Raw genomic sequence first — 24,377 nt, forward strand, 5'->3', positions numbered from 1 at the left:
TACAATCTGTCTGTTGGGGGACACAGACACACAGAGAGGAGGGTTACAATCTGTCTGTTGTGGGACACAGACACACAGGGAGGAGGGTTACAATCTGTCTGTTGGGGGACACAGACACACAGTGAGGAGGGTTACAATCTGTCTGTTGTGGGACACCGACACACAGGGAGGAGGGTTACAATCTGTCTGTTGGGGGACACAGACACACAGAGAGGAGGGTTACAATCTGTCTGTTGGGGGACACAGACACACAGGGAGGAGGGTTACAATCTGTCTGTTGGGGGACACAGACACACAGGGAGGAGGGTTACAATCTGTCTGTTGGGGGACACAGACACACAGAGAGGAGGGTTACAATCTGTCTGTTGGGGGACACAGACACACAGAGAGGAGGGTTACAATCTGTCTGTTGGGGGACACAGACACACAGAGAGGAGGGTTACAATCTGTCTGTTGGGGGACACAGACACACAGGGAGGAGGGTTACAATCTGTCTGTTGGGGGACACAGACACACAGAGAGGAGGGTTACAATCTGTCTGTTGGGGGACACAGACACACAGAGAGGAGGGTTACAATCTGTCTGTTGGGGGACACAGACACACAGAGAGGAGGGTTACAATCTGTCTGTTGGGGGACACAGACACACAGAGAGGAGGGTTACAATCTGTCTGTTGGGGGACACAGACACACAGAGAGGAGGGTTACAATCTGTCTGTTGGGGGACACAGACACACAGGGAGGAGGGTTACAATCTGTCTGTTCGGGGACACAGACACACAGTGAGGAGGGTTACAATCTGTCTGTTGTGGGACACCGACACACAGGGAGGAGGGTTACAATCTGTCTGTTGTGGGACACAGACACACAGGGAGGAGGGTTACAATCTGTCTGTTGGGGGACACAGACACACAGAGAGGAGGGTTACAATCTGTCTGTTGGGGGACACAGACACACAGGGAGGAGGGTTACAATCTGTCTGTTGGGGGACACAGACACACAGGGAGGAGGGTTACAATCTGTCTGTTGGGGGACACAGACACACAGAGAGGAGGGTTACAATCTGTCTGTTGGGGGACACAGACACACAGGGAGGAGGGTTACAATCTGTCTGTTGGGGGACACAGACACACAGAGAGGAGGGTTACAATCTGTCTGTTGGGGGACACAGACACACAGGGAGGAGGGTTACAATCTGTCTGTTGGGGGACACAGACACACAGGGAGGAGGGTTACAATCTGTCTGTTGTGGGACACAGACACACAGAGAGGAGGGTTACAATCTGTCTGTTGGGGGACACAGACACACAGGGAGGAGGGTTACAATCTGTCTGTTGGGGGACACAGACACACAGGGAGGAGGGTTACAATCTGTCTGTTGTGGGACACAGAGACACAGAGATGAGGGTTACAATCTGTCTGTTGGGGGACACAGACACACAGGGAGGAGGGTTACAGTCTGTCTGTTGTGGGACACAGACACACAGGGAAGAAGATTTACATTTACATTACATTTTAGTCATTTAGCAGACGTTTGTATCCAGAGCGTCTCACAGGAGCAATTAGTGTTAAGTGCCTTACTCAAGGGCACATCGACAGACTTTTCACCTAGTTGGCTCGGCCTGCCGCCCACCATTACATTATTATAGAACCCAATCACATACTGTAGTTGATGCTGAGAACTGAACAGATTATCGGGTTGGTTAACACAGAGGAGAGGGGAAATCCAGACAGATGCAGGAACACATACAGGGACAGCGGTTAGAATGTCAGAACATAGACACACAAAGATCGGGTTAAAGTGGCTGGATGCCACAAAAAAAATCTATATTTGGGTCTGTCAATACAGTCATTTCCATACTGTTTATTTCTGTCCTTTGCTACATTTCCCCTAGTTCAGTCAAACCCAGACACAACCGCTGTGGAAAGAGACTACATCAGTGGCACATGGCATGTAACTACCAATCAGAGGATACTCAGACTCCCATTGGACCATCATCAGAGCAAAGTTGAAGTGACAGCGTGATGTGCTAATGATGAGCATGAGCCATGGTCAGAGTGGTTGTCTGCCCTGATGCTTGTTCTGGGCTGCTGCAGTCACAGTACCCTGGTCAGAGTGGTTGTCTGCCCTGATGCTTGTTCTGGGCTGCTGCAGTCACAGTACCATGGTCAGAGTGGTTGTATGCCCTGATGCTTGTTCTGGGCTGCTGCAGTCACAGTACACTGGTCAGAGTGGTTGTCTGCTGTGATGGTTGTTCTGGGCTGCTGCAGTCACAATACCCTGGTCAGAGTGGTTGTCTGCCCTGATGGTTGTTCTGGGCTGCTGCAGTCACAGTACCATGGTCAGAGTGGTTGTCTGCCCTGATGGTTGTTCTGGGCTGCTGCAGTCACAGTACCATGGTCAGAGTGGTTGTCTGCCCTGATGCTTGTTCTGGGCTGCTGCAGTCACAGTACCATGGTCAGAGGGGTTGTCTGCCCTGATGCTTGTTCTGGGCTGCTGCAGTCACAGTACCCTGGTCAGAGTGGTTGTCTGCCCTGATGCTTGTTCTGGGCTGCTGCAGTCACAGTACCCTGGTCAGAGTGGTTGTCTGCCCTGATGCTTGTTCTGGGCTGCTGCAGTCACAGTACCATGGTCAGAGTGGTTGTATGCCCTGATGGTTGTTCTGGGCTGCTGCAGTCACAGTACCATGGTCAGAGTGGTTGTCTGCCCTGATGCTTGTTCTGGGCTGCTGCAGTCACAGTACCATGGTCAGAGTGGTTGTATGCCCTGATGCTTGTTCTGGGCTGCTGCAGTCACAGTACCATGGTCAGAGTGGTTGTCTGCCCTGATGCTTGTTCTGGGCTGCTGCAGTCACAGTACCATGGTCAGAGTGGTTGTCTGCCCTGATGCTTGTTCTGGGCTGCTGCAGTCACAGTACCCTGGTCAGAGTGGTTGTCTGCTGTGATGGTTGTTCTGGGCTGCTGCAGTCACAGTACCCTGGTCAGAGTGGTTGTCTGCCCTGATGGTTGTTCTGTGCTGCTGCAGTCACAGTACCCTGGTCAGAGTGGTTGTCTGCCCTGATGCTTGTTCTGGGCTGCTGCAGTCACAGTACCATGGTCAGAGGGGTTGTCTGCCCTGATTTTTGTTCTGGGCTGCTGCAGTCACAGTATCGTGGTCAGAGTGGTTGTCTGCCCTGATGCTTGTTCTGGGCTGCTGCAGTCACAGTACCATGGTCAGAGGGGTTGTCTGCTGTGATGGTTGTTCTGGGCTGCTGCACTCACAGTACCATGGTCAGATGGTAGTCGTTGATGGGCCGGCTCATAAAGACAGTGACACACAATGTCCAATACACTGCTCTCTCTCTCTCTCTCTCTCTCGCTCTCTCTCTCGCTCTCTCTCGCTCTCTCTCTCTCGCTCTCTCTCTCTCTCTCTCTCGCTCTCTCTCGCTCTCTCTCGCTCTCTCTCACACCCACACATACCTGGCATCTCAGAGTGGCTTTGACACTGTTCTGCCAGGCCTGTCCACTATGATCACACTGGCAGGCCTACTGTTCACTGTCTGTCTCTATAGCCCTTTATCTTCCTTATCTTCCTCTCTTTCTCTGTTGATGCTAACACACACACATGCAAAAATACACAAAATGTGTTGAGGCAGGGAAGCGTGCAGGTTTTAACCAAGCCCTGAGAATGCACTGACTCATCTCCCAGAGAGCAGCACTGATGAGAGCAACTTACAGACACAATGGAAGAACACAACGCCTGTGAGGTGTGAAACATGCTTAAAGAACACAACAGAAAGCCTGGCACTCCGAGCAGAGGAAAGAAGATTTCAGCTATGCAAACAGATCAAATATACAAGCAGCCAGAACCAAATAACTCAGACTAAATAAAAACCTCCACCGCCCAGCGCCAAGAGGATCAGAAGGAAAGCCAAAATAAAGCAGCATCTCATTCAGATTCAGAGAGGGAAGGAAGGAATGAATGAAGGATGCGATCGCCCTGTAACTGACAGCCCTAGATGAGAAAGAAGAGAGTAGGAGGGATACAGGATCGTCCAACAACCTGACAGTACGGAGAGCCAGGGAGAGAAGGAAGACACTGTAAACTCTGGATGACAATAATCACTATGTCAACAACATCATCATGGTTCCAAACAGGACAGCATAACAATATCCACTGTAGCCTAGCTACAGCATATGATAATGGTCATTACATAACTTTGATTTGCAAGTATAATTGAATACGGGTGTAAAAGTAGAGCTAGAGTCGATCAGGACATGACATTATAAAGGCTGTGGAAGATGGATAGCATAAAGGAGGAGTGAAAGTAGCCCACTGGCATGAATAGAGGAGCAGATGTTTGGGGAGGAAGAGATGATAAATAGGTAGAAGGGAAAGGAAGAGAAAGACATTAATTTAAGTCGCTAACCAACTAAAAAGACCTAGAACTGTGACTCACACAGGCTCAATTCAACAAACAAACCTTATCTACTTTCCTTTACATCCACAACACAACTAATTACTCAATGTCAAGTGAGTATTTGCAGCACAAAAGAAAGTGTGGAGAACACAGCACGCTATTTACAAGACAAAGACGGTAAGACATTGCAAAAGTATTCATCTGTTTAAAACATTGCAAAAACCGTCTTAGCCTACACCTGCTGTGACCAAGCCTGGAGCAACAGAGAAGACATTCATAAACAAAAATATAAATGCAACATGCAACAACTTCAATGATATTACTGAGTTACAGTTCATATAAGGAAATCAGTCAATACATTTTTTTTATTAGGCCCTAATCTATGACTTTCACATGAATGGGCAGGGGCGCAGCCATGGGTGGGCTTGGCAGGACATAGGCCCACCGACTGGGGAGCAAGGCCCAGCCAATCAGAATGAGTTTTTCCCTACAAAAGGGCTATATTACAGACAGAAATACTCTTCAGTTTCATGAGCTGTCCGGGTGACTGGTCTCAGACAATCCCGCAGGTGAAGGAGACGGGTTTGTTGAGGTCCTAGGCAGGTTGGACGTACTGAAAAATTCTCGGCAACAACCTTGGAAGCGACTTACGGTAGAGAAATGAACGTTACATTCTCTGGCAACATCTCTGGTGGACATTCCTGCAGTCAGCATGGCAAATGCACGCTCCCTCAAAACCTGAGTCATCTGTGGTAATGTGTTGTGTGACAGAACTGCACGTTTTAGAGTGGTCTTTTATTGTCCCCAGCACAAGGTGCACCTGTGTAATGATCAAGCTGTTAAATCAGCTTCTTGATATGCCACACCTGTCAGGTGGATGGGTTATCTTGGCAAAGGAGAAATGCTCACTAACAGGGATGTAAACAAATTTGCTCACAAAATTTGAGAGAAATAAGCTTTTTGTGTGTATGGAAAATTTGTGAGATCTTTTATTTCTGCTCATGAAACATTACATACAGTTGCGTTTATATTTCTGATTAGTATACATGAGGAATGGATCCTGCTAAAAACATATCTTTCTACAGATGGCACCGTGTCTACTCAGGGCACATCTATATGACATCCACAATTCACATTTTTTATCCCACTTTCAAGGCATGCTTGTCAAGCAGGAGAGAGTTAAGATACGTGAAAGACTGGAATTGAAGAGACAGTCAGCCAAATCACTATGTAGGCTGAAAAACCTCTTTCCCTGTTGTTGGCTCTAAATGCATGAGATCAAATTGCTGCCCTCACTAATAGCAGGTTACACTGCACAACCAGGTAAATGTGTAAACAACATATGAGGTAGGTAAGGAGTTTTAAATAGAATGTTCCAATCAGGGAGTGTGAGTCTCAGTGTAGCACTGATCTGGCTTGCTTACGCTTGTTTTCCATTTTCAGCAGTGTATGACTCCAGTAAGTCATTACCAGCATGGGTCAAGTGACAACAAACAATTACATGGAAAACCAGTGGCATGGTGTCTGTCTGTATTTCAGTTTCAAGTAAATGCAGCAAGATACATTCTAAAAGCCCAAGCCTCCCATCACTAGTGCTGTTACAATATATTCCGACAAAATGCAGCCACATTCATTTCAAAGTACAAGAAGTGTTTGAGTACAGTGCCATGGTAATACATTAGTAATGGGTCTACAATGAGTGGCTGCAGTGGTAGCCTACGATAATAGGAAAAGCAATCTGTCTCCAGCAGCCATTTATTACCAATTTAAATCAGGGGAGCGGCTTAAACCCAACAGTAAATATGATCTGTATTAGGCCCAGTCTGACAAATTCAACTCATTATTCAAATTCATGTAATCAGATAACAAATCAGGATTAACGCAGAATAAATTTGTCAACACCACACGTCAATAAGCATGGTGACAGTTGAGCTGGCATAGGCTTGCCTGCATGGTCCGCCTGGAATGGAGAGCACTCACTCAGAATGATGGGAGATTTTCCTCACTCTAGTGGATACAACTGATGGCTTGTGAAATATACAGAGTCATTGGTAAAAGGAGGGGGGGGGGGGGTTGTATGGAGATGGAAGCTGTCTGGTGTGCAAAGGGTGGAAAAGGTGCATCTCTCCATCTATCAAAGCGAAGTCTATTACTCCATCCATCTCCATAATGCTGAGAGCCAAGCACAGAGCCTCTAAACCTTTGTTGATTCCTTAAGATACATTAAAGGGATGAGGTGAGACCTAGTGAGCATGAACAGCATGCTAAGTCACAACAGTGGCAGACACAGCCATGCAAAGGCAAAGCATTACCTGGGAGAATCCACATCTTATTGAAGGCATATCAAATGAAGCAGCCCCATAATAATTGATGTACAGTATATCATAGGACATGTTGATTGACACTGTCTTGATTGTGTAACCTTTATTTAACTAGGGCTTGACATACTCTAACACATTGTTTCTATTCATATTCATGCTAGGTCCTATCAAACTGCATGATCATATAAAAAGGAAATGGAATGAGAATTAGTCAACGCTGTGCTACAGTGAGAATACTCAGTTAATAATCCAGGCAAAATGACAGATAAATTCATAAACCTAGACTAAAACTGATTCATACTTCATGAATAATATAAATATATTAACTTGCATTTGTTTGCTGTCATCAGGGGCACTATATATACTCAGGTCTACTCAGATAGTGATAAATCTTGCACTGCAGATATCGAGCCAACTAGAAAATATAGTGCTCTTGAAAAATTATTACTGAATCTACCCCTTCCAATCTCATTCCAATCTTCTCTCAGTAGAGCAGCCTCGTCTGAGAACACTGTGGCAGAGACATTGTCTTACGTCCGAAAGCATGACGTCTCCATCTGAGGGACGAGCGTCATGTAGGAGTGACGCCACCTGATTAGAAAACAATGGTGGCAGAGATGGACACACCAAATCTTCAAGACAAATATATTATGTTATAGAGGTCTTGATCCTCAGCTCTGTCTGTCTGGGAAGGTGAGTAAACACTGTGACTCAGTCAACACCGGCAACAGACAGCATTCAGTCAGTCACAGCCGTCACAGAGCTGTGATACCGTCACACTGTCACACAGACAGACACAATGTGTCGCCTTCTGACCCAGTAGTCACTGCCGTGGGTTGGTCGAAGACAACACAGACCACTGCGAATATACAACGCACTCCAGTGAGCTCCAGCTCTCTCTAGAATGGAAGCTGTCATATTCTCCAATACTACCAGTGACCCTCTAATAGCTGTCATTTGTGAGGCCATGACAATACTAATGAGAACAGCCTCAGCAACAGGGCATTTGTCATTTGACCAACCCACGGCAGTGACTCCTGGAGTATATTTGTTTGTCTTGAAGATTTGGTATGTCCATCTCTGCCACCATTGTTTTCTATTCAGGTGGCGTCACTCCTACATGACGCTCGTCCCTCAGATGGAGACGTCATGCTTTCTGACGTAAGACAATGTCTTAAAACACTTAGGAAGCAATCCCATCTGCACTCTAACACTGACTGCCCATAAGGCTCTGGTCAAAAGTGGTGTACTACTCAGGGAATAGGGGGCCATTTGAAATGCTCTGTAGCCATACTTTAGAACAGGGGTATTCAACTCTTACCTTTCGAGGTCCGGAGCCTGCTGGTTTTCTGTTCTACCTGATAATTAATTGCACACACCCGGTGTCGCAGGTCTAAATCAGTCCCTGATTAGAGGGGAACAATGACAAATGCAGTGGAACTGGCTTTGAGGTCCAGACCATTAAAATCAGACACAATTGGACCTTCTCATTCAGTCTGAAACCTCGAGATCTGAGATAGCTTTTCTATCCAACAGAGTATGATTATTTCACTTTTCTAGAGGCTATCATAAATATTCTTAGAGGACCTTGGTGGAGCCAGCTTGCGTAAATGTACCACTTGGTAGAATGGAAATAATGATATGAAATCCAGATGAACATATAGTCTCTAAGGTGCAGCCAAACACCTCCAGAAGAGAGCCGGATAGGCAGCCTCTTCAGTGAGTCCACAGATATGTCCCAAATGGCACCCTATTCCCTACATAGTGCACTACTTTTGACCAGAGCCATATGAGCTCTGGTCAAAAGTAGTGCACTATATAGTGAATAGGGTGCCATGTTGGACAGAGCCTATGTGTCATCTCTTTAGTATATCAGAGACAATATATGCAGTAGTGTAAAGTACTTAAGTAAAAATACTTTTAAGAACTACTTAAAAGTAGTTTTTGGGGATATCTGTACTTTACTTTACTATTTATATTTTTCACAACTTTTACTTTTACTTCACTACCTTCCTGAAGAAAATGATGTACTTTTACTCCATACATTTTCCCTGGCACCCAAAAGTACTCGTTACATTTTGAATGCTTAGCAGGAAAGAAAATGGTCAAATTTGCACACTTATCAAGAGAACATTCCTGGTCATCCCTACTGCCACTGATTTGGCAGACTCACTAAACACAAATCCTTTGTTTGTAAATGATATCTAAGTATTGGAGTGTGACCCTGGCTATCCGTAAATTTAAAAAACAAGAAAATTGTGCCGTCTGGTTTGCTTAATATAAGTAATCTTTTATTATTCGTACTTTTACTTTTGATACTTAAGTATATTTTAGCACCTACATTTACTTTTGATACTTAAGTATAGTTAAACCAAATACTTTTAGACTTTTACTCAAGTAGTATTTTACTGGGTGATTTTCACTTTTACTGAAGTCATTTTCTATTAAGGTATCTTTACTTTTACTCAAGTCTGACAATTGGGTACTTTTCCACCACTGGATATTTGTGACAGTTTAATACGTTCTTGTGGTTTTACTGGTCTGGAGCTTTATGGCGTGGGTGACGGCATTAGTCATTCTGAAATCATCCTAACTCCCAGGAGCTCATCGTGATGGCTTTAGTGGTATAATACAGTACACTCCCACTCTCTCTCTCTTACTCACTCACTCCCTCTTCATTTCTCTCTCAAACATTATCTTCCCCATCTCTCTCTCTGTCTCCTCTCTCTCTGTCTCTCTTACTCCCTTCCCCTCTCACTCCCTCTTAATTAATCTCTCTCTATCAATTCAATTCAATTCAATTCAATTCAAGGGGCTTTATTGGCATGGGAAACATGTGTTAACATTGCCAAAGCAAGTGAGGTAGATAATATACAAAAGTCAAATAAACAATAAAAATGAACAGTAAACATTACACATACAGACGTTTCAAAACAATAAAGACATTACAAATGTCATATTATATATATGCAGTGTTGTAACAATGTACAAATGGTTAAAGCACACAAGTTAAAATAAATAAACATAAATATGGGTTGTATTTACAATGGTGTTTGTTCTTCACTGGTTGCCCTTTTCTTGTGGCAACAGGTCACAAATCTTGCTGCTGTGATGGCACACTGTGGAATTTCACCCAGTAGATATGGGAGTTTATCAAAATTGGATTTGTTTTCGAATTCTTTGTGGATCTGTGTAATCTGAGGGAAATATGTCTCTCTAATATGGTCATACATTGGGCAGGAGGTTAGGAAGTGCAGCTCAGTTTCCACCTCATTTTGTGGGCAGTGAGCACATAGCCTGTCTTCTCTTGAGAGCCATGTCTGCCTACGGCGGCCTTTCTCAATAGCAAGGCTATGCTCACTGAGTCTGTACATAGTCAAAGCTTTCCTTAAGTTTGGGTCAGTCACAGTGGTTAGGTATTCTGCCACTGTATACTCTCTGTTTAGGGCCAAATAGCATTCTAGTTTGCTCTGTTTTTTTGTTAATTCTTTCCAATGTGTCAAGTAATTATCTTTTTGTTTTCTCATGATTTGGTTGGGTCTAATTGTGCTGTTGTCCTGGGGCTCTGTGGGGTGTGTTTGTGTTTGTAAACAGAGCCCTAGGACCAGCTTGCTTAGGGGACTCTTCTCCAGGTTCATCTCTCTGTAGGTGATGGCTTTGTTATGGAAGGTTTGGGAATCGCTTCCTTTTAGGTGGTTGTAGAATTTAACGGCTCTTTTCTGGGTTTTGATAATTAGTGGGTATCGGCCTAATTCTGCTCTGCATGCATTATTTGGTGTTCTACGTTGTACACGGAGGATATTTTTGCAGAATTCTGCATGCAGAGTCTCAATTTGGTGTTTGTCCCATTTTGTGAAATCTTGGTTGGTGAGCGGACCCCAGACCTCACAACCATAAAGGGCAATGGGCTCTATGACTGATTCAAGTATTTTTAGCCAGATCCTAATTGGTATGTTGAAATTTATGTTCCTTTTGATGGCATAGAATGCCCTTCTTGCCTTGTCTCTCAGATCGTTCACAGCTCTGTGGAAGCTACCTGTGGTGCTGATGTTTAGGCCGAGGTATGTATAGTTTTTTGTGTGCTCTAGGGCAACGGTGTCTAGATGGAATTTGTGGTCCTGGCGACTGGACCTTTTTTGGAACACCATTATTTTGGTCTTACTGAGATTTACTGTCAGGGCCCAGGTCTGACAGAATCTGTGCAGAAGATCTAGGTGCTGCTGTAGGCCCTCCTTGGTTGGTGACAGAAGCACCAGATCATCAGCAAACAGTAGACATTTGACTTCGGATTCTAGTAGGGTGAGACCGGGTGCTGCAGACTGTTCTAGTGCCCGCGCCAATTCGTTGATATATATGTTGAAGAGGGTGGGGCTTAAGCTGCATCCCTGTCTCACCCCACGACCCTGTGTGAAGAAATGTGTGTGTTTTTTGCCAATTTTAACCGCACACTTGTTGTTTGTGTACATGGATTTTATGATGTCGTATGTTTTACCCCCAACACCACTTTCCATCAATTTGTATAGCAGACCCTCATGCCAAATTGAGTCGAAGGCTTTTTTGAAATCAACAAAGCATGAGAAGACTTTGCCTTTGTTTTGGTTTGTTTGGTTGTCAATTAGGGTGTGTAGGGTGAATACATGGTCTGTTGTACGGTAATTTGGTAAAAAGCCAATTTGACATTTGCTCAGTACATTGTTTTCATTGAGGAAATGTACGAGTCTGCTGTTAATGATAATGCAGAGTATTTTCCCAAGGTTACTGTTGACGCATATTCCACGGTAGTTATTGGGGTCAAATTTGTCTCCACTTTTGTGGATTGGGGTGATCAGTCCTTGTGTAACGGTTTTCCTCCTCCTCTTCATCCGAAGAGGAGGAGTAGTGATCGAACCAAGGCGCAGCGTAGTGAAATGACATGATTTATTAAACAAACAAAACAGACGAAAACGAACTATACTTGATAACTAATAAAACAACAAACGATGTAGACAGACCTGAAACGACGAACTTACATATAACGTGAAGAACGCAAATAACAGGAACAGACTACATGAAACGAACAAACCGCAAACAGTCCCGTATGGTGTAACATCGACACAGACACAGGAGACAACCACCCACAACGAACACTGTGAAACAACCTACCTAAATATGACTCTCAATTAGAGGAACGCCAAACACCTGCCTCTAATTGAGAGCCATACCAGGCAACCCTTAAACCAACATAGAAACAGACAACATAGAATGCCCACCCAAACTCACGTCCTGACCAACTAACACATACAACAAACTAACAGAAATAGGTCAGGAACGTGACACCTTGGTTCCAAATATTGGGGAAGATGCCAGAGCTAAGGACGATGTTAAAGAGTTTTAATATAGCCAATTGGAATTTGTTGTCTGTATATTTGATCATTTCATTAAGGATACCATCAACACCACAGGCCTTTTTGGGTTGGAGGGTTTTTATTTTGTCCTGTAACTCATTCAAGGTAATTGGAGAATCCAGTGGGTTCTGGTAGTCTTTAATAGTTGATTCTAGGATTTGTATTTGATCATGTATATGTTTTTGCTCTTTATTCTTTGTTATAGAGCCAAAAAGATTGGAGAAGTGGTTTACCCATACATCTCCATTTTGGATAGATAATTCTTCGTGTTGTTGTTTGTTTAGTGTTTTCCAATTTTCCCAGAATTGGTTAGAGTCTATGGATTCTTCAATTACATTGAGCTGATTTCTGACGTGCTGTTCCTTCTTTTTCCGTAGTGTATTTCTGTATTGTTTTAGTGATTCACCATAGTGAAGGCGTAGACTCAGGTGTTCCGGGTCTCTATGTTTTTGGTTGGACAGGTTTCTCAATTTATTTCTTAGATTTTTGCATTCTTTATCAAACCATTTGTCATTGTTGTTCATTTTCTTCGGTTTTCTATTTGAGATTTTTAGATTTGATAGGGAAGCTGAGAGGTCAAATATACTGTTAAGATTTTCTACTGCCAAGTTTACACCTTCACTATTGCAGTGGAACGTTTTACCCAGGAAGTTGTCTAAAAGGGATTGAATTTGCTGTTGCCTAATTGTTTTTTGGTAGGTTTCCAAACTGCATTCCTTCCATCTATAGCATTTCTTAATGTTACTCAGTTCCTTTGGCTTTGATGCCTCATGATTGAGTATTGCTCTGTTCAAGTAGACTGTGATTTTGCTGTGGTCTGATAGGGGTGTCAGTGGGCTGACTGTGAACGCTCTGAGAGACTCTGGGTTGAGGTCAGTGATAAAGTAGTCTACAGTGCTACTGCCAAGAGATGAGCTATAGGTGTACCTACCATAGGAGTCCCCTCGAAGCCTACCATTGACTATGTACATACCCAGCGTGCGACAGAGCTGCAGGAGTTGTGACCCGTTTTTGTTGGTTATGTTGTCATAGTTGTGCCTAGGTGGACATATGGGGGAGGGAATGCTGTCACCTCCAGGTAGGTTTTTGTCCCCCTGTGTGCTGAGGGTGTCAGGTTCCTGTCCAGTTCTGGCATTTAGGTCGCCACAGACTAATACATGTCCCTGGGCCTGGAAATGATTGATTTCCCCCTCCAGGATGGAGAAGCTGTCTTCATTAAAGTATGGGGATTCTAGTGGGGGGATATAGGTAGCACACAGGAGGACATTTTTCTCTGTTAAGATAATTTCCTTTTGAATTTCTAGCCAAATGTAAAATGTTCCTGTTTTGATTAATTTAATGGAGTGAGTTAGGTCTGCTCTATACCAAATTAGCATTCCCCCTGAGTCCCTTCCCTGTTTCACACCTGGTAGTTTGGTGGATGGGACTAACCTAGAGGGCAACCAGTGGGTCCGTCTCCTCTATACCATGTTTCTTGCAGGATGACAATGTCTGCATTACCGATTTCTTTGGTGAAGTCCGGGTTCCTGCTCTTTAGGCCAAAGGCAGATGACCTCAGGCCTTGGATATTCCAGGATGATATAGTGAAGGCTTTTTGTTCCATAAAGTGTCCAATGTTGTTGGTCGGGGTTTGGCCTCAGGCCAGTAAGTGTGAGCAGAGCCTGCTGAGCATCTGGTACATGCCGTTGGCTTGGGCGAGTGTAAGAGTGGGGGTTGGGCCTGTTTGCCCGCTCACTACCTGGGCGTATGTGTGACTTCCATGTTGATGCCCTCTTTGCGGGGGTGGGGTGCATGGGGTGGGCAGGAGTGGCATGGGTCTGATCTGAGGGGGCCTAAATTGGGTGTGGGCATGGTTGATGTGGGGGGGGTGTGTAGGTCCAGGGGGGGGGTCCTGGAGGTCTTGGAGGGTGTCTCGCTGGTCTGGGTGGGGTGTCTATTGATCTCTTGCTCCTGTGTGAAGTGTTGGGGCTTCGTTTGAGAGCGATGTCCTTTAGAGTCCGGGCAAAGGTGGGCACTGCTGCCTTGTAGAGGTGGACCTGGTCATAGAGGCTGTTCAAGTCCAGGGTGGAGTGCTGGGCCAGAAAAACATTTGGTTTTGAGGCACAGTCACGGGAAATGCTTGCGTTTACCCGCTGTATTGTAGCAGGGTGGAAGTCTTTTCGTGGTAGCAGGGTGGAGATAACCACTTGTGCGTTGGGGAAAGTAGAAGAAGCTTTTTCAATCACTCCCTTCAGTGCTGTGGCCACCCTTTCCTGCTGTGCTCTCAGGTCGTTTGTGCCTGTGTGTATTATTATGTGGCTAGGTGAGCCTAGTTTGTCCTCAGACAGAAGGTCTAGGGCGCGCTGGGTGTTTGGACACCAGAGTTTAGACACACTGTGTTTGGGAAAAAGTTTTTTTTCTTCTATAAATTTCCCATTTGAGTCCATAAGAAGGACAATCTGTGTCTTGTGTTTGTCCTCAGTGGGTGTGGGGGGGTTGTCAGGAGGGCTATCAGGGTGGCTGACAGGGGGGGTGCTCAGAGGGGGTGAGAGCTGCTGGGCTTGGGGTTTTTCTTTTGTCTGTTCTGTTGTGATGTCGTTTCTATGGTCAGGGTCTGGTGTGGACTGTTCTGCTGTGGTGTCGAGAATTTTGTCGGGTGCTGAGGTGGGCTGTTCTGCTGGCGTCTCTGTGGGGATGGCCACCTCCCTAGTGGGTTGTTCTCTGTCATATGCCATCCCTCTCAACCTCTCCTCCAGCAGTCTGATCCTCTCCTCTAGTGCTCTGTTCTTCTCCTGCTCCTGCTCTTTCTCCTGTTGATGTTGTCTCACCACTGTCCATAGTGCAGATATGTCTTTCTCCACCTCCAGCTCTCCAGGTCTGGTTAAGGGGGTGTTGTTGTGCTGGACTGTTGTCTGGGTCTGTGCTGACTGGAGTGTGATCACCTGCTGTTCCAGCTCCACCTGCCTTACCTCCAGCTGGGTGAATTTATCCTTCATTTCAATGAGGGAGAAGTACTCTGTACTGGGAGGTTGACTGTCTGCTGAGGGTTGCTCGTCTGTGGGGTTATATGGTGAAGAGGTTTGGTCTGACCCACTTGGGGTGGGGGTATCTTTATCAAGGGAGAGCTTCTCCTGCTGGGCTAATTCTTTGATTAGGTGAAAGTCCAGCTGAAACTGTTTGTGGTTGCCCTGTACCAATACTGTTCCAGACTTATATAGGTTTATATTAGCTGACTCCTCGTCCTCGTTGTCAAGAATCCTGAGTTTCCACCCCTCGTTAACCCCCCCTCTCTTAACAGAGGGGTAGTGTGCTAATATAGCACTGTGCCATGCCTGGGGATGGTTTGTGTGGAAGATAAGGTTGCTGATGTTCCCATTTTTGTAATAGTCAGCAAAAAGTGTCTCTTGATTTTCCATAAGGAGCTTCATTTTGTGATCTTTTCTTGTCTTGTCATTTTTTACATGCACAGGGTACTGTATTTTAATTACTTCTGAGCAGCGGGAGGCAGCTTCTAAGGCCTCTCCATTTGGTTGGGGTAGACTATTCGACTCTCCTGCCATTGTTGGGCTAATGGGCTTTGACACCTCTCACTTGACACTTAAGTGCTAGTTGAAGCTGTATCAAGCTTGGCAGAAATATGTTACTATTCAGTCCTTATAAAGTAGTGTCATGTATTTTTCTTCTTGGCTTTTGGAAATCAAATATAGTTTCAGACTAAACATTACTCACTCAGTTCCAGGTTGGGTGGTGTTCTCAGGTTTCTGTTGTTTTCCAGAGGATTTGCTGTATAGAATAATTAATCCTTGGTAGATGTGAACCTTCCAGGTGATTCCGTAAATCCGTCCAAAATCAGGTTGTAGGTTTTGAGTTTTGATTTGAAGTGAGGGTTATGTTGTAGAGGGTAGCATCCTGTATGGGTTCCTGACAAAAAATCCAAGTTTATCTAACTCTAAATGTATCTTTTTTAAAGAAAATGCTGAAAAATGCAGGAGCTCATCTGATCGTGACCTCTCTCTCTCTCTCTCTCTCTGTCTCTCTCTCGCTCTTGCTCTCTCTCTCCCTCTCCCTAAAAGTAGTATTAATTCAGGAGAAAACAAGTTGTCCTGACATTACTTAATTACATGCTCCTAAGAATATAACTTTTAGAGCCATCCATCCCTCCTGTTAAGAGCAAGCCCATCTCTTCAAATCTCATGACATTTTACCACCATTTTATTAGCTTGCTCTGGTTTATTTTTGAAAGATCTTATCCCCAAGAGGGCATTATTATCAATCACCTAAAAACAACTTCATCCTCTCTCCCTCTTGATATTTTCATGAATATACTACACTGATAATGCTGTTATGAACACAAAATTGTTTCTGCGTAAGGGGTTACATTTTTTCATTGATTGAGGTAGGGAAGCTTTTAAATAAGCTTGAAAGGTTTCTCCAAGGTTTTTCCCATCACACTTTAATGCTTCAAAAACAACAGGCGGGCGGCCACAAAGCTATTCCAATATTATGCATCAATCAAAGACTACGGGATGAGGTGCGATTGGTGAGCCGCAATGCTGCAAAGCACAGACCAATCAAAAGACTACAGTATAATGACATCCAGAGATGAAAAGCCTCGGAGAACAACTGGCTGGCACTTTCCCTCAGCTGACGGCGGGCGCTAACATCTGGACTTTTCATTTAAATCCCCTGCTGTGTGGTGGGCCAGAAACCCCTCATTATATATGAATGAGAACAGTGTCTCATGAAAGATTGATGTGGAAACATGCAGGTAGTTGAGAGTTACCAGTTCATTCTCCAACTGCAATAACTTCAAACTCATTCTTTTTGCAGAGGGAAAGGGACACAACACAATGCAGTACAAGACATTTGAATAATGCAGTGTGAGCGTGTCTGTTTTGTTGTGGAGCTTTGTTCAAAACCCATTGTTATGCTTCCCATGGAGACAACCCCCCCTCCCCCATAATAATAAGAGAGAAATTTGCTACTAAATAGATATTGGTCAATTTTACCTGCTGCCATTTTGCAAATAGAGCCTTTGCCTTCCCTCTTCCCATTGTTTACTCTCAATGTTATGCAGTAATTAAACATTTCTCTAAGCATGGGTATTTCATGCTGTAGTGAGAAATAGTGAGCGGGAGCGATATGGGGGTGCCAGGGTAAATCTGTTACACTTTATAGGCCACATGGCATCCTTACCCTAGTGACTCTGCCAGCCAGATGGAATATATTTCTCAGCCAGTTCTGCTCTGTGGCACAGCACAGTTATAAGGGATGAACAGCACATGTCTCATACGTGACAACCAAATATGTGTGGAGATGTGGGTGTGTACAAACGTGTATGTGTGCATGTACACAAGCTGCATACTCCAGTGCACTATTAATTAGCGTCAGTCAGATTTGTTCACGGTTTGACAGTGAATTGTGTATAATTACTCAGGGTGCATTCACACCACTTAGGTGATAACACACACACACACACACACACACACACACACACACACACACACACACACACACACACACACACACACACACACACACACACACACACACACACACACACACACACACACACACACACACACACACACACACACACACACACACACACACACACACAGTTACACACACACACACAATGTAATGACTGATGCCGGATTTTGAGAAGCAGGTACGGGGAGTCAACATTTATTCATGAACAGACAGGTAACAAAACAGAAACAGCGTCAGCACACGGGTAAACAACGACAAACGACAATTAATGCTGAAGCAGGGAACAGAGCGGGGAACCAGACAGATATAGGGGAGGTAATGACAGAGGTGATTGAGTCTAGGTGAGTCCAATAATCGCTGATGCGGTGATGGGGAGAAGGCAGGTGTGCGTAATGATGGTGGCAGAAGTGCATAATGCCGGGGAGCCTGGCGCCTTCGAGTGCCAGGGAGGGGGAGTGGGAGCAGGCGTGACACACACACATAGACACATACACACATATAGACACACACACAAACAACCACACAGACACCCACACACATACAGACACACACACACACACACGCTTGCACACACATAGACACATACACACACATAGACACACACAAACAACCACACAGACACCCACCCACACACATACAGACACACACACACGCTTGCACACACATAGGCCTTCACAGACACATGCACTCACTCACACACACACACACACACACACACACACACACACACACACACACACACACACACACACACACACACACACACACACACACACACACACACACACACACACACACACACACACACACACACACACACACACACACGTGAAGAGTCAGTATAAATAAACAGGCCATTGACACAGTCAACACAAACATGACGTAGGTTGCAGCAGAGAAATAACATTTGTTTCTGCAACCCCTGGCATTCATTAAAACGTCCACTCTCAGCAGTGGAGAACTGGGACAAGAGAGAGGAAGAACTTCCACTCTCAGCAGTGGAGAACTGGGACAAGAGAGAGGAAGAACTTCCACTCTCAGCAGTGGAGAACTGGGACAAGAGAGAGGAAGAACTTCCACTCTCAGCAGTGGAGAACTGGGACAAGAGAGAGGAAGAACTTCCACTCTCAGCAGTGGAGAACTGGGACAAGAGAGAGGAAGAACTTCCACTCTCAGCAGTGGAGAACTGGGACAAGAGAGAGGAAGAACTTCCACTCTCAGCAGTGGAGAACTGGGACAAGAGAGAGGAAGAACTTCCACTCTCAGCAGTGGAGAACTGGGACAAGAGAGAGGAAGAACTTCCACTCTCAGCAGTGGAGAACTGGGACAAGAGAGAGGAAGAACTTCCACTCTCAGCAGTGGAGAACTGGGACAAGAGAGAGGAAGAACTTCCACTCTCAGCAGTGGAGAACTGGGACAAGAGAGAGGAAGAACTTCCACTCTCAGCAGTAGAGAACTGGGACAAGAGAGAGGAAGACAAAGGCTGCAGTCCAAACACTTAAGACACACCCTATCCCCTCAGCCCTCAAATTAACGTTTTTTACAACCACTTTGGCACTAATTTATGAACCTTGTGGTCATTTTTCAAAACTCTAGACACAAAACTCAAAATGGCCATCACTTGTAACACAGGCTGTCCAATGTTCAAAACATTGCATTGTGCATTCATATCTTTAAAGAAAACTTGCACTCGCAGAAACATTGGTTCAAATAACTCATTTATCATGAAAACCCATAGGAACATTCATTTAGATCACCCACACAAGATACCGATAGTTTCACTATGTAGTTGTTCGTTCAATCATTAAATATTGTAGTACAAAATATGTGATACATGTTTCATTATGCTACTACACTTAAATACATCACTGTAAAAGGACTAGTAGAGAGAATACTACAGACACAGTGGAATCATTGAACAAAATCAGAAATGTATTGATGAAATACAATAAAATCACAACATAGGTTTCTTTGAATCAAAGCAAAAATAATTAGCTACAAAAATGAAAAAAATAACTACAGTAAAATGTCAACTGCAGTGTTCCTCACCTGGCTTACTGTAAAAAGCAAAACAAAGGATTGATTACTGTACTTCTATATTCCCATCAACCCTGTCTTGTCAATTTGGCCACAGGTTATCATCTACATCACAATGGATGTTTTCATTAGCCAAACATCTTGGGAAGAATCTTCGGGCATGGCGAATCCAGGCCTGACACTGGTCTGCAGTGATGTCATTGCATACGTCATCCATGGCTGGAGAAGGGTGGCTTGTTTGTGAGGGCGCCTATCATATACTTTCCATCTCCATGTGGAGAAAAAATCCTCAATCGGTTTAAGGAAAGGAGAGTAAGTACAGGGTGGTAAATTGTGGATGGGCCTGAAACCATGCTTGCACCATTTGATCATGGTGGAATCTGACATTATCCCACACAATGATATAGGTCACACCATCCGCTCTACAGACCTGATTTAGCTCATCAAGGAAGGTTACAAGGAGAGCTGCATTATTTAATCCAATACGAGGTATGTGTCCCACCACCACACATTGTCCAGGTACTTGGATGATTGAGGCTACTGTTGATCTTCTGAGGTTTGGTTGAATCATTGGAGCTGCCTCAGTCATTGTCATGATTTACAACATGGTCTACAACTATTGCTCGGATTTCATTGGACACTCTTTGCTGTTGCTGCCGCTGTCTTGGTCCGTGGCCTTGTCCTCTACCACGATCCCCCACACCTCTCAAACGAGGCCGACCACCACCTCTCAGAAGGGGTGCTTATCCCCTGCTATTCCTTTGACCACCACGTCTTCCTCGTCTTCCTCCTCCCACTGCTTGACCTCTCTTGTGACTGGATCACCTGCCGGCTCCATGTTATCGCTATGTTGTTGTAGGTGGATACCACTCATTTCACTATGTACTCACTATGTACAACAATGTGAAATCAATCATCAGTAACAAGCTGGCAGTATTGGAAAAGCAATTATAAGGGCCTGCATACATACACTCACCGGCCACTGTATTAGGTACACCTGCGTGTTAACACAAATAGCCTGCTCCTTCGAACAGAGAATCATGTGGCTGCCTGTAACTCAATATATAGGGTATATAGAGTAGAGAGCTTTAGTTGTTGTGCGACCAAACATCAGAACGGGCAAGATGCGTAATCTAAGCAACTTTGACCGTGGTATGATTGTTGATGCCACACATGGTGGTTCCAGCATCTCAGAAACAGCTGCCCTCCTGGGATTTTTACGCACTACAGTCTCTAGAGTTTACAGAGAATGGTGCGATAAACAAAACACATTCAGCAGTTCTGTGGGCAAAAACAGCTTGTTAATGAGAGAGGTCAGAGGAGAATGTCCAGACTCATCCAAGCTAACAGAAAGGCCACAAATGGTGTGCAGAAGGGCATCTCTTAACGTACAACACCGTGAATAATTAAGGCTGTTGTGGAGGCAAAAGATGGTCCTATCCAGTACTAGATAGGTGTACCTAATATAGTGACCGGTGAGTGTACCGTAATGTCAAATCTGAAAACATGGTCTGGAAAAGTGGTACATGGGACCATAGAAACTGTGTCTGATAAAGAATGATGATGAAATATTACATCCATAGATAATGTAATCCAATTGGTTCATGTTCCACAGTAATTGGTGTCAATGGATCTCGTTATCCTAAAACTTTCATGATCTAAACATGGAATATTGTTCATCAGTTTCCATAAAACTATGCATTAAGAGTAATGCAACAGTTACTTATCATTTTGAGCAGTTGTATCAATTGATAGTTAGATCATTGTAATGAAATGAATAGACAGTCATCTCAGATGTGATGTGTGAATTGCATTTTGAAATGGTAATACTTTGATGTTAAGTTGTGTCATTTTGAACAGGTGATTTTAGTTCAATGAACAAATGATCTTAGCTTTATGTGTATTGTATCCAAGCAATTGGAAAAAGTGTTAGAATTCTGAAAAATTTGCATTTTGATCATCGGTTGTGAGTTTTGTGTCTAGAGTTGTGAAAAATGACACCAAGGTTCTGAAATTAGTGCCAAAGTGATTTTTAAAAACTGTAAGCGGACACTCCTGATGACGTATCATGACGACTCACGAATATACACTTGCAGGGCAAGGGAGGAAGGAATGATTTTTAAATGGACCACCCTTGCCCAGAAATTCGTCACTCGTTCATCCCGCGATGATTGTGTTTTCAGCCACCGGTAGCTTGTGGGTGCTTTGTATATACGCTATAGTCAATTATGATTGCATGTCTACATAAATTAAATATATAATTATTAATATAAGCATACTGTATGATAGCTAGCAAATTAAATAGCTAAATAATGTTAGCCTGCCTAGCTGGAACTTCTGAAGGAAAACATTTTATTTCTACAACTTCCAAAAGCTAACCAAACAAAAACATCATTACTTTTACGAGACCTGTTTGTGCCGTCGTGCATTAGTAGCACAATTTCTAACTTAATTTACATTCGTTTTTACTTACGCTTGTATGTTGACTCTGTCACGCCCTGACCTTAGAGAGCCTTTTTATGTCTCTATTTGGTTTGGTCAAGGTGTGATTTGGGGTGGGCATTCTATGTTTTGTTTTCTATGATTTTGTGTTTCTATGTTTTGGCCGGGTATGGTTCTCAATCAGGGACAGCTGTCTATCGTTGTCTCTGATTGGGAACCATACTTAGGTAGCCCTTTTTTCCTCCTTTCGTTGTGGGTAGTTGACTTTTGTTAGTGGCACATAGCCCTTAAGCTTCACGTTCGTTTTGTATATGGTTTATTGTTTTGTTGGCGTCATTTTAAATAAAGGAAAAATGTACGCTCACCACCCTGCACCTTGGTCCACTTCTTCCTTTGACGGCCGTGACAGACTCCATATATTGACGTTGATGTTTTAATTTTAGGCTGACTTTTCTTAGCGGATGTACAATCGTCGCAAATTGAATTATGGGGAGTTTCAGGCCCCGAAGTGAACATAATTGTACACTCGCAAACTTGACTAAAAACGAGGGCTGAAGGGCTTACGTTGCAAACTTCCCTTGCTTGGCTAATCATTTGGACCGCCCTCCAAGATGGTGACGGGCTCCTGTCTGTCTCCAGCTTTACCGGTTTTTGACCATTCTGCCTGCCCTAACCCTGAGCCTGCCTGCCGTTCTGTACCTTTCGGACTCTGCTCTGGACTACCGACATCTGCCTGTCCTTGACCTGTCGTTTGCCTGCCCCCCTGTTTTTGTAATAAACTTTTGTTACTTCGAAACTGTCTGCATCTGGGTCTTCTTCTGAGCCTTGACACTAGGAGTGTGGTCTCTGTTGTCTGTCACTGAGGCAAGCTGTGCAGTGTACACCAGGAGAAGTGGAACTGTGTTGAGGCTAGATAAATCTGAAGTGTTTATCTGAATAATGTGCTGCTATTTTGGTCATTGTGTTACACAAGATGACAGAAATGTGACGTTTTTTTTGGGGGGGGGGGTTTACCTTTAACTAGGCAAGTTAATAATACATTTGGATGCAATGTGTTAAGATACTGTAGAATTGGTTTGACGTAATCTCCCTTATCCATCTCTCTAAAAGAAAAGCGCTTGAAGCAAAGAATCTGCGTAATTAACATTTTCAGTTACCCCAGTGGGCGTGACAGCTTATCTATACTCCCTGGGAACATAGAATCCTTTATAGGAACAAACCTGCTGAAACCTGCTGAATAATGCTACCACTATTCCTAAACGACAGATACAACCATATACATGATTGATCATAAACAAGGCATGCATGATGACGCATTTCCCTGGCTGTTATATTAAAATACGGTCAAAGGCCCATGCTACTGATGTGATGACGTGGTGTTCCGTATGTGTGTGTGTGTGTGTGTGTGTGTGTGTGTGTGTGTGTGTGTGTGTGTGTGTGTGTGTGTGTGTGTGTGTGTGTGTGTGTGTGTGTGTGTGTGTGTGTGTGTGTGTGTGTGTGTGTGTGTGTGTGTGTGTGTGTGTTATGCTCCATGAGGATTTCCCTTCCTGTAAAGCCTCTCCCTTCCTAAGCGCTTATCATATTTTACACTTTAACTACCACCTCTAATGATGATTATCTGCTTAATCACAGGGCTATTCTTAGACTACAGACACAGCAGATGGAGACTGTCAGGATGACCTCACCGGGAGAAATATCCTCTGTGCTTAGAAATGATAAACCCGGCATAAGCACTGATTACATTTGTCCCTAGCGTTTCCACAAGAGGTATATAGAGGGTCTTGGGTTGCATCCAGGACAGGATTTATCTTCCTCAGGTTCCATGGAGGTGTTCCAAATGATGCCATATTCCCTATATAGTGCACTACATAGGTACAACTAAGGACTGGAGATGTATTGATCTAGAGGGAAATTAGTTAACAAGGACAAAGACATTTGGTTGGACAAAGCTGCCAGGACAGAGCATACAAGCAACATGCAACAGATGCTCTCCATTCCAGACAGGAACAATAGTTCCAGACCACCTATGATTTTCACCATGCGCCTACTGTGTGAAAGCCTGGTGTTAAGATCAACAACACACCTGTTACTACGGTGTTCCTGTAGGGAATCCACTCAACAGTGATCAGCAACCATTACTGTTATACAACTGAGACACCTTCCTTCGCCTCTATCTTCCCACCGGGGGTTTAGCATTAGCAATCAGCCTCTCTCTTAGCCTGGAGATAGACTTCTCTCCAATCAATCAAAACAGAAATCATTGACCCACGTTAAATAGCTCCCCTGACCACATCCCAAGCTGCATGCAAATTCCCTGGTGAT

The 24,377-nt window shown here is 44.3% G+C and overlaps 1 protein-coding gene across 2 annotated transcripts in view; it reads right to left on the reverse strand.

Annotated features, from left to right (window-relative positions):
- Positions 1-24,377, reverse strand: part of LOC139548773 (membrane-associated phosphatidylinositol transfer protein 3-like) — a 190,908-nt gene that overhangs the window by 139,693 nt on the left and 26,838 nt on the right. The gene's annotated exons all lie outside the window — the stretch shown is intronic.

This window comes from Salvelinus alpinus, chromosome 22, assembly GCF_045679555.1.
Source record: "Salvelinus alpinus chromosome 22, SLU_Salpinus.1, whole genome shotgun sequence".
Taxonomy (NCBI): Eukaryota; Metazoa; Chordata; class Actinopteri; order Salmoniformes; family Salmonidae; genus Salvelinus; species Salvelinus alpinus.